The sequence below is a fragment of the Arachis ipaensis genome, chromosome B07, assembly GCF_000816755.2.
Source record: "Arachis ipaensis cultivar K30076 chromosome B07, Araip1.1, whole genome shotgun sequence".
NCBI classification, from domain to species: Eukaryota; Viridiplantae; Streptophyta; class Magnoliopsida; order Fabales; family Fabaceae; genus Arachis; species Arachis ipaensis.
Genome location: NC_029791.2, coordinates 47,531,081 through 47,540,514, shown reverse-complemented (window position 1 = coordinate 47,540,514; position 9,434 = coordinate 47,531,081). Strand labels below are relative to the sequence as shown.

General features: G+C 34.2%; 2 long non-coding RNA genes across 2 annotated transcripts in view; one reads left to right on the top strand and one right to left on the bottom strand.

The window, feature by feature from the left end:
- Positions 854–9,434, top strand: part of LOC110265180 — a 15,161-nt gene continuing 6,580 nt past the window's right edge. The window contains exon 1 of the long non-coding RNA XR_002351514.1: positions 854–867. This is a non-coding gene — a long non-coding RNA (uncharacterized LOC110265180). The remainder of the gene's footprint in view (positions 868–9,434) is intronic.
- Positions 4,634–5,082, bottom strand: LOC107608613. Its single transcript, XR_001612936.2, has 3 exons — positions 5,039–5,082; positions 4,807–4,910; positions 4,634–4,654 (listed from the first exon to the last, which is right to left on the bottom strand). It is a non-coding gene; the product is annotated as an uncharacterized LOC107608613 (long non-coding RNA).

Sequence of the window (9,434 nt, the reverse complement as noted above, 5' to 3'; positions counted from 1 at the left end):
GGCTTGTGCTTGAACTCATCTTGAAACTTCCACCAACGCTTGGTCTTCTAATAAACTCCGACATTTCTGAATGAATTTGCCAAGCCTTGAGGGAGTTCTTCACAAGCTTTGAGCTCCCAAAATTGATCCTCTTGTATGCCCAGATCCCAAATCTTGTTTCTACACCCGTCTATAAGTGGATCACCATTGTTCCAACTAGGTGATAGACAGTCTGAATTCTCTATGCAATACCAAACTCTTCTCTTAGATCCAACCAAATGTTCACTAGTTCCACCCTTGCATCTAGCTCTTGAAGTATCAACCTTGATGAGCCTTGATTTGCAACTCCAACCACTGAACATCCTTCTCTTACACTTAATTCCACAAAGTCTCCTAAGTTGACCATCTGTTTCAAGAATACCATATTCAAGTGGAACGGTAAGGCAAATAGAGACAAGCCTTACCCACTCAAATGAAGGAGTAGATGGCAACCTAGGTGTACTCAACTTCCGACCACCCTTTTCCGAAGGACTTCCGCTTCCACATCATTCTCAGACTCAATCAGGGAAGGGTCTTCATATTCAAGGAGTTTATTTGTGGATGTAGATTCATCACTAGGAGGACTTGATGCATGATCCTTATCACCAAGGGAACTTACTTCTTGATCTATCCCATCCAAGTCTTCATATGGAATATGCCATGGAGGTTGTGCACTGGCCTTCTTGACATCAATTTAAATCTTCTTAGAGGAATACTCTGTAACTCTAGATTCCCATGGAGATTCAACATCTCCTAAATCTTCAGCCACTTCTTCCTCTTCAACTATTATGGCTTCCTCCACTTGTTCCAATACAAAGTCATGTTCCTCATTGTCCACCGGAGTTTCTAGTGTCTCCTTCATGTTAGGCTCTTCTATTGATTCTCCACATGTAGCCATAGGAGTACTTTGAGTGTCCAAATGTTGGGAAGCTAATCGATTTACTATCTCGGTTAAGGCAGCTGTGAATTCTAGTACTTCCCTTCTCTTTGCCCTTGAAGAAGAACACCAAGAGTGTCATGCATTGAAGATTGAGGTGGGTGGGGCTCATTACTTGGGAGGAAAGGTTCATGATAAGAGGGTGATTCATCATAATAAGGATGTGGTGGTTCATCACTCTCCATCTTTTCCACTTGTTGCACAACACACTTCAATTCCTTGTTCTCAAGTTGAGATTCTTTAGCTATAAGAGCTTCGTATGCTCTTTGGCATACCACTCGCTCCAATTGATGAATGGTTGCTTGAAATCGATCTATTGTTTCCTTTAGACGATCCTTTGACTCTTGTTTCGCTTGAATATTATAAGTAGGATCATAAGGCTCTTGGGTTGATGGATATGGACATGGTGTATATGGAGTGGTGGTTCTTGTGAGTAATTGGGTTGGAATTGGGGTAGTTCTATGTATGGTTCATACGGCTCATAGGGTGGTTGATATGGTGGATATGGGTTAGGATCATATAAGGGTGTTTGGTAGTAGGTGGCTTGAAAGTATGGTGGTTCAAAGCTATGTCGAGGGTGAGGTTCATAGGCATATGGTGGGGGTTGTTGACATGTACAATAAAGACGACCACATCCATTAGATTGATATGGTGGGGCTTGTTGGTAACTACAAGGAGGTCCACAATATCCATCGTCTTGGTACGCACCTTGGAACGGCTCTTGCTCATAGTAAATTGGTGGAGGTTGTTGCCGAAAGGGTTGATCAAATCCTCGTGGCTCCTCCCATCTTTGATTGTCCCAACCTTGATGAATGTTCGCATTGTAGCTTCCATTCCCTACAACATAATTTGAACTAAACTCGTAGCCAAAGGGATGAGAATTCATAGTAGCAAATAAAAAGAAAAACTAATAAGGAATAATAAAACTAAACTCCTAAAACTAGAAACAATTAACAAAGAAACAAAAAAGCAAAATTATTCACAATATTCACAATAACCAATAATAAGGCACATGTTTGTAATTCCCCGGCAACGGCGCCATTTTGATGAACGGATTTTTGCTAGTAAAGAATTCATAATAAATTCCCGTTGCAAGTATAGTTTCTAAACTAACAATAATCCTTTCATACAAAAATTTGGTTGTCACTAAAACAAACCCAATAAAATTAAACCGAAGTATTTAAACCTCGGGTCGTCTCTTAAGAAATTGCAGGGAGGTGTGTTACTTATAATTGGTTATGAGATTGTATCTTTTTGGTTTTTTGAAAGGTTGAACAAGGAATGTAAATGAAAAGAAAATAAACTAATAATTAAGAAAACTCTTGGCAAGGTATGAGAATTAGAAGTCCTATCCTAGCTATCCTTATAAATTATGACATCAATTGTCCATTGCTCCCACTTAGTTAACCTGTAACTATGAAGGAAAGTCAAGTGGATGAATCAATTTGATTCCTCAAGTCCTAGTCAACTCCTAAGGAAAGACTAGCTTTAGAGGGATCCAAATCAACTAGCAACTTTCAATTATCAATCAACAAAGGAGTTTGATAACTCAAGAATCTCCAATTACTCAACCAAAGCCAAGAAGAGAAAAAAACCTACTCTAAAATCCAACCAAGCATTTTATCAAACACTTGGAAGGCACAACATAAAAGCATAGAAAAGCAATGAGAGGTAATAAAATCCAAACAACCAATTGCAAGCATCAATGATAACAAATAATGGAAGAAGCAATAAACATGAAATACCTCAAATTGCATTAAATAGAAAATCAAATCTAACATGAGAATTCACAAACTAAATTGGCAACATAAAGTAATCTACAAGGGAAATAGATAAACTAAAATGCTAGAACAAATAAGAGTAGAAGAGAAACTAAATTGAAATAGAGTAGAAATCTAAAATTGAAATAGCTAAACCTAAGAATCCTAAAACCAAGAGAGAGGAGAGAGCCTCTCTCTCTAGAAAACTACATCTAAAACCTAAAATTATGTGAATGAATGTTGTATGAATGAATGCATGATTCTACCACTCTACAGCCTCTAATCTGTGTTTTTCGGGCTTGAAACTGGGCCAAAAACAGCCCAGAAAAATTGCCCCCCAGCGTTTTCTGATATGTCCAGCATGTGGTTCTATCACACGTATGCGTCACTCACACGTACATGTCGCTGAACTTTTGCAAGGTCACGCATACACGTGATCCTCGCGTGCGCATCGCCTAACATCATGGCAACTATGGCAAATTATATATCATTTCGAAGCCCCGGATGTTAGCATTCCAACGCAACTGAAACCGCCTCATTTGGATCCACTCAATTAAGTACAAAATGTACCACGAAATAGTGGTGCATCAACCCCCTACTCTTGACCACTGATAACCATCAGCTTCCATGACTCTCTAATTGTATCTATCATCCAAGGCTCAGCATCACTTGGAATATTATGTTTAGACTAGAAAAAAACAAAGAATTAGATTATTTTACCATGCATGCCGAATAGCGGCGGTTTTTTTAGGAATTTGCTGTGGTTTTTAATCGCTGCGAAACGAAATTCCAGCGGTTCCACAAGCATCGTCTATTAAGGGGTGGAGATTTGATTTTGCGGCGGTTTTAAAAAACCGCTGGCACAACCGATGCAAATCAGATAATTGATTTTGCGGCGATTTTAAACCGCCGCTATTTTGGCCAGTGGATTTAAAAAAAATCTGTGGCAGTTTTAAAACCGCCACAGATTTGAGTGGGTTTTTGTTTATAGATAAAGCTTCAGGAAGCTAATTGAGTTTATAACGAGTTAACATTCAACTAAAGGAAACAAAAAGTGACACTCAAAAAACATAAATATCTCTATCTTGGAAATATTCAGGTCAGTAGCACACTTTAATGGCTATTAATTGTTATGAGATAGTCCGCATAATGCATCAACGAGCCCTATGAAATAGTCCGCAATATAAGTTCATAAAGTTCTTCCTGAATGTATAAGAGGAGATCATATCACACACTATAAGACTAAGAGGACAATACATTTAAAATGAGCAATTTCATTGTACATTAATAAGGAACAAAAAGTAAACTCTACACATTTAAATTTCATTGGCTAGCATAAAGAGGGGAAGATTCCATGGCACAAAAAATAAGTTCTGAGGATCTCTTTTCCTCCCCTTCCTTATATCATTTGATATTCTTTTTCCTAGTCCCCCTCCCTGTAAAAACAAATATTAAAATAAAACATAAAAAGATAAAAAGAAACATTAAGCGATTCATTCATGGATTTGGTTGAAGTGGCAAGAAACTTTAAGGCCTTATTAAACAGGATGAAGGTAAATAAAATTTCATAAACAAACCTCCTAAATATACCACCAAGGATGAAATGGCAAATGACACCATGGCAAAAAAATAAACTTATTTCATCCAATAACTATGTGGAATACTAAAAGCAATTCAATTAGGCAAACCTGGGAAGAAGATAAGCTACCACAGGGAGGCCAGGTATGAGTAACACTAACATAATCGTGTAACTCACATCCAACATCCATCAAAACAAGATCTCCCTGTTTAATCTGCCAAATATGTGATAAAAATTGAACAATAAAAATTAAATACTAGGAGATAGCATTTGGTGATGATAACTAAATTAGGCTTTTGGTTATTTCTCAAATAGTGTATGACACTTGCATTCAGCACACCACCAACGATAGGATTGAATCTGTTATGAAGTGCAATAAAGGACAAGAGAAAGCGTGCAATTAATCATTGATAAATGTGAAAGGTTCTTAAACTATCAATTAAAAATACAAAAATAATCATAAATAAAAGAAATCCTTAAGCAGTTAATTAATTCAATAGAGAGGCACTCACTCCATTCGCTGTGCTCCTCTCATTCTGCATTCATATTCAACCTTTGCAGCTAGCATACCTTCAAAAGGGTATGTTTTTGAATGCAGCATAGTCAACAAAAGGGCCTATTCAAGACAGATAAGAAAGGTTCAAAGTACCAATATTTTAGTGCTTCAAAAGAGAAAGACTTAAGACTAGTTAGTATTACTCCCAGTTCTCAAAGAGAGACTTGTGTACATCAGACAGATAGTACCTTTGAAGCTGTGCCTTAATAATGTCAACAAGATCTTGAGCTTAACACTGAATAATAAGAAAATTTAGAAGCATAATTCATATAGAGCATAAATCAACAGCTCAAAATTGCATCAATTCCAAGAGCGTGTAGATTATCTGATCTGCATGTCTACTAAAACACCGCCCCTTTCCAACCATAACCAAAATACTAGTGTGATATCTATTAAACAAATCTCAATTCTTCTCAATTGAATCTCAAAAACTAACGATTCAAAATGCCACCTAGATTAATTAATTACAAATACATGTAAAAAAAAGTGCAATACCATTTCAACAATTCAGTTGATACAGGAGAATATAAAATAGCAGGTATGTGCACAATAAGACTAAGCACTACACATGCATGTTATTCCATATTTTCAACAACTTAACAATTCATTTCTTGATGTGAACTTTGTGCCTCTAGAAATTGAGAAGCAGTTTAGTGAGTTTAAGCTGTTTAAGAGTCGAATTAAGTGAACACTAGTGATAATGCAAAACACCTTTACACACATTATTTGCACCATGTAATAATGCATAAATTAGAGAAGTACTATAAAAAAGTTAATTCAAAATCTTTGGACGGTACAACAGCTTGGGATTCAAAATCAGCCCCTCCCCGCATTATGTCTCTGACTTCTAAATTGATTGAGAAGAGCTTGGGCCTAAACAAAGAAAATAATCTATCACCAGTGTTTGAAGAATTAGAAATGATATAAGGGGCAAATAAGAGATAAAACAGTAAAGAAGGAACCATACACAATTAATTCCTATAGGGTGCAAAGATCGACCAAGCAAACCAAAATTGATATGAACATCAGGCAATAAATACCATGAGAATCCTTAGGCACATGCAGTTTTGAAGATGATCTATGGCTGCCTCGATCCATTCCTTTCTTAGGCAATAAATTAGAAGGCACAACATCAGCTCAATATAAATATATGCATATACTGTTCATATATGGTTACAATATAAAATAATATCAAACTACTCTATTCCTCTTTAACTTGAATTGCTTTGATAAGCATATTTGAAATTTGATTCTTCCCTTCAATAGAATCTGAGTTTTTCTCTCATTGTTCCATATAGTGAAATGAACTTAGAAACTTTCGTGAACAAGAGCTTACAGCAACAAAATCTGCATGACCTTTACACTATTATTTGATACCAGTTTCAGTAACACAATTACTAGGCAGCAAAATTAAATTTGAAAAACAAACAAGACATATCATCGATGAAACAAAGCAATTACTGGGGAAAAAAATGAGCAAAACTAATTTCAAAGTACATAGAAAGAAAGTTAGGAGAATAATGGAACAAAATAGAAGCAGAACAGTTTCAAAAAAGGAAGAAGCAGAGTCACTAGTGAATCTGTCCTGATTTCGGCGACGGTTGTAACTGGTGGCGGCGTGTGCGATGGCGACCTCCTCTCCCTATTCGGCTCCTCCCAGTGGCAGCTCTATCAATGGCAGCAGCAGCAAACCCTAATGGCGATGGGAACAGGGTGCGACGGCAACGGCCTTGACCCCAATCGACGGCAGCGGCGGCAGTAGAGCAGGACGGTGCAAGAACGGACCTCCTCCTTCTCCCCTGCGTTCATCGTCTTCTGCTTCTCCTTCACTCTTCGTCGTTCTTCTCCTTCGTGAGCACGCGCACTCCCTCTCTTCGCGAACTCTCTCTCTCTCTCTCTTCGGCTTCAGTGGCAACGACGGCAAGCTTAGTGGTGGCGGCGGTGGCAAGACGCGATGGTGAAGAGTGAAGACCCACGATGAGGACGACGACGGCGCTGGCTTCGCGGTGAGCTGATGCGATCTCCCTCTCTCTTCGCGGTTCTTTTTCTTGCGGTTCTGGCTTTCCGACGGTACGGCAACGCAACGGCGACGGAAAACCCAGCAGCGCCGGCCCGGCTCCTTCCTCCCTTCCCTCTTCTCCGTTTTTCCCTATTTTCTCTTTAGGTTTCTCTCTTTCTTTTTTATGCAGTTGCTGAGTGTCGTTGTGTTTTTGGAAAGGGGGAGATTGAAATATCGCCAAAAAAATGTGGATTAGCTTCGATTCTTTAAAATTCGTGGCAAAACTAAATTAAATAGCTGCTCTTCCAATTTTCACCACTAAAACTACTGAAAACCATCAGATAGCTGCGGTTATAAAAACAGCTGCTAGTTGTCCGCCGATATCTTCCGTTTTTGTGGTATTGATGCTAAGTCTAACACTAAGCAATTTAAAATAGAGAATAATCTACTCATTTTTGTATAATTTAACATTGAAGTTTTAGTCTCATTTGACACAGCTTGCTAACTAATATATAATAACGTGACCAAATTAAAATTTCGTGCAAGTGTGCCCAAGAAATGACTAAACAATTGAGGCAAATTCTAAGGTATAGATTCAAAAAATTGTCTATATATATAAATTTTTCGTGTCTCATTTAAATAGGAACATGTATTGCTCTGCTATCTCTGTATTTATCAAGTGAAGCAGTTGTCATTATGATGAATATCAAAAATAGCATAAATTTATTTCCAATAATTAGAAATAATGTAATGTAATGTGATGTGATGTTAATTACCTTATTAAATTTCGTTGAGATTGTTGTTTTTTTGGAAAAAAATGTATCTCCGTTGATGTTAATTATATGTTTTTTCTTAAGATTTTTTTTATTTGGCTTTCTTTCAAGATTAAAAAACAGTTATTATAAATAAATCATGAAAAAATGTTTTATGATCAAATAATAAAAAAATTACATATAATATTTTTTATTGTTGGTCATCGTTTGTCTAACTTTAAATATTTAAACAAAAAGTTACAAACTTAATTATTTTTATTTTATTTTTAAAAAACTAATTGATTCAATATGCTTAATTATTTTTTATTTGACCATTTCGATGTTAAAAAAAAGTTGAATTTGAATTACTATGTCAGTTACTAATATTTAAATCAACAAATTTTAATTATTATATTCTAACAAAAGAAATTTTAAAGAATAATTTAATAATCAAAATTTATTAAAAACTAAAATATTTTAAAAAAAATTCTTAAACATTGATGTGGGTAGTTCTCATGAATTAATTAGCACTGATTTTTTTATGACTAGGAATAGTAATTTTATTCAGATAATTTTAATTTTAAAATTAAACTATTACAGTCAACTGATATTAGACTATGGCCATAAAATGAACAATGTTGCATTATCAATTAGAAGTATATTTAAATTCTTATTTCGATTTATACACTAATTAAAAATTTAGCCCGATTGAATAGAATTTTAGATTAGGCCAAACCTCTTCATTTGTGACTCGAAAAAACAAGATCCACCAACCAGAACGGACCTAGGTTAGGAAGAGAGGGGGCACTTGCCTCCTGAGTAATGAAAAATTAGTAATAATTATATATAAATGAATATATTTGATTCTATTATTATATTATCTTTGTTTTTATATTAAATTATAAATTATTTTTTTGAGAATTATGTTAAAAAAATATGTTGTTAATTTTAATATACAATTATATATATTGCATTAAATTTAATTTAGTATCAAAACTAAAAAAATAAAAAATAGTGATAATATTCTTTTTAAAATAGTCAATTAATTAATTACTAAACTGATGCTTAGTTTTTTAAATATAAATAAAATTTTTATTTTTATTTTTGAAAATTGGTTGAGATAAAATAATATTATTTATATATTAAATAATAAAAAATTATAAAAAGTTAATTTTTAGTTATCCAACATTAATTATTTTTTAATTATAAAATTTTCAATTTTTTAGAGACTTAAGGGTTTAACTTTTAAGATAAATAATACATTTTTTTAAATTATTTTGTATAGAATAAAATATTTTTTTGTAGTATAATTTAAAAAAATTTATTAAAAAATTTTATAAAAAAATATTCATGAGCTATTAAAAATGGACAAAAAAGTATTGTATGAAATTCGAATTGATAGCTCATTAATATTTTAAAGAAGTCTCGTGATTAAATATTTTGTTAGCTTTTTTTTAATGCATGAAATAAAATATATATTTTTTTAATTTTTAAATTATTAATTTTTTTAATCAATTATTAATTTTTTAATAAAAGAATAGACAGAATTAAATCATGAGTAATTCGAATCTGGCCAATTCGAATTACTATGTGCAGCGTGTATGTAATTCGAATCATCCTGATTTGAATTACTTTGGGTGTAATTCGAATCAGGTTTATTCGAATTAGTGGGTGTATGCGTGTGTAGGTAATTCGAATAAGTATGATTCGAATTACATTGAAGGTTACATAAAAATGCCCTCTTGGTTGAACTCTGTAATAATTTTTGGTTTGGTTGAATCACGTAAATTTTTTTCCAGCTTGGTTTATATGGGTGATTTGCCCTAATATTTT